The sequence below is a fragment of the Austrofundulus limnaeus genome, unplaced genomic scaffold (assembly GCF_001266775.1).
Source record: "Austrofundulus limnaeus strain Quisiro unplaced genomic scaffold, Austrofundulus_limnaeus-1.0 Scaffold252, whole genome shotgun sequence".
NCBI classification, from domain to species: domain Eukaryota; kingdom Metazoa; phylum Chordata; class Actinopteri; order Cyprinodontiformes; family Rivulidae; genus Austrofundulus; species Austrofundulus limnaeus.
The window spans coordinates 317,562-320,013 of NW_013952654.1; positions in this window are offsets into that span (position 1 = coordinate 317,562).

Consider the following 2,452-nt stretch of genomic DNA (forward strand, 5'->3'; position numbering starts at 1 on the left):
GGTGGATATAGCTCGCTAGCAGCCTCGCACCGAGGACCTATCCACGTCATCATTTACCCAGAATGAAGCATGCTACAGTATTTATACAGTCTTTATTTTACAGTTAAAATATATTTTTTATCAAATAAAGTCTAATGTTACAACTAATCATGGATCCCTTTAAGTACAACTGGCCCTTTATGGGCCACTATAACAGCCATGTGGCCCTTGGCGAAAATGATTTTGACCACCCTGCTTTACGTAGTCATACTCATCATCAGGAATAACTACAGATATGTTTAGATCAACATATTACCTTTCAGAGCTAAAGTTGACTGATACAAGCCAGTTCCGGTTTAATCCCACAGTTTGCAATGAAACTCTTCATGAGGAGAATTAAGTGCCTTTCAGTTTCCATAGTGACCGATGATTCCTGCATGGCTCATGCTTTACCTGTTGATTCTATCCTTGCGTGTCAATAGTGTTTAATGGCTGCAGCTGGAGTTCTTGTTCGGTGTGGAGTGACATTCTGCAGCGATGAAAGCGTATCTTTCATTCTCTGTAATCAGGTGTCTCGCCTGCCCAACAGCTGCCCCCGGTTTGTCTGTTTCACCTTCACACCCCGCCACTTATCAGTTAATCATCCCCTCAACCTGCTGTTTGCTCCTGGAGCTGGATCTCATTGTTTGATTAGTCCGTATGTATCTTTGAAAAAGCCTGAGATGAGCATAATAAACCATGTTTCAGTGCTTCTTGCTGGTTTTTCTTTTAACAGGAAAWGTAAAAATRTTCTTCCTGTGCCTTCAGTMGCCCTTGTGTTTCAGCCGGTCACAMCTGKRTTTAATCCTGCTAATCAGAYCAGCTGCTTTTCATCGGCTAATAACCGTCCTCAGTACTTAAACGTTTGGATTTCTTTCTGCGCTTGTTAGAACCTCCTGTTTTCCTGCTYCCTGTCKTCATGGTTCTTTAGCCCAAAGTTTGAACAGTGGCTTCAATTAGTGGTGATCCAATCCTGGTCCTCAAGGGCCACCATCCTGCACGTTTCACTCATTTCCACGCWCTTCAGCATGGYCGCTTAAATCAGGTGTGTCAAAGCAGAGCAACATCTAAAATTTAAATGTTGCTCTGCTTTCAATGTATGAATAAGTAATATTCTGCACAATTTGAGGACATTCAGAGCAGGCAAACAGCTAAAACCTGCAGGACAGTGGCCCTCGAGGACCAGGATTGGGCACTGCTGGCTTAAAGTTTTCAGATGATACAACTGTAGGCTTACATTTAAAGTATAATAATATTAATACATTTATTTGTATTATATTGTATTTGCACCTTGTAGTAACACAGTTTACAAAGTGCTTACATCACATAATAAAATCAAAACACATGATCTCAGAGGTCGCAAGGGGGTGTAAGGAGTCAGTAACTCAGCAATATACTGTATGATGGTGCAACTCCATTCATTGATTTAAAATCTAACAATACAATCTTAAAATCAATCCTAAACACCACAGGTAGCCGGTGTAAAGAGGCGAGAACTGGAGTGACATGATCATATTACTGGGTTCCACTGAGGACTTCAGTATGTTGTACCAACTGGAGGCATTTAAGCATTTGTTTTAGACAGACCAGCAAATAAAGAATTGCAGTAATCAAGATGACAAGAGACCAAAGCGTGAATGTGGGTTTTAGCATCCGCAAAAGAGATYGTTGAKCTTATTTTGGCAATATTCCTAATTTGATAAAAGCCAGTTTTAATACTGTTATTAAAATGTTTTGCAAACCACTTCAGTGTTCCTAACCTCAMGGGTACAATGTAAATCTGAAGAGTTAAGAATTTGAATTATAGGGTCTCTATGAGCCTTGGGACCAAAAACCAACACATTAGTTTTGTTAATGTTTAACAATAAAAAGTTATCAGAAATCCAGACTTAAGGTCTGGATGTCCACGAGACATGAACCTTGTATGTTTACAGCAGACAGATCAGATTGAACAAAACCTAAATAAATTTGAGTATCCTCTGCATAGAAGTGATAAGAGATATTATATTTGCGAATAACTTGATCAAGAGTTAACATATAAATGGAAAACAGTAGTGGGTGAAGAATAGAGCCTTGAGGAACGCCACAAGTAAGTYTTACAAAATTAGAGGAAAAGTCACCAATTGATACACAGAAGAACCTATCACTTAAATAGGATTTAAACCAGTTTAGAGCAGTTCCATTTATACCCACAGAACATTGCAGGCGATTAATTAGATTGTTGTGATTTACCGTACATAATTAAACCGAAGCTATTCCATGCTCTGTTAAAAATATATATTGTTTTTCTATTTTTCAGCGAGTCAAACAAACTCCCACATGGACGGAAAAGTCAAACATTATTTAAGAACAGTTAACTGAGAAAACAACTTTTACAAAGGCTGTGCCGTACAGTGTTTATAACTCAAGATTCTCTTCAAAACAAACCAGACCT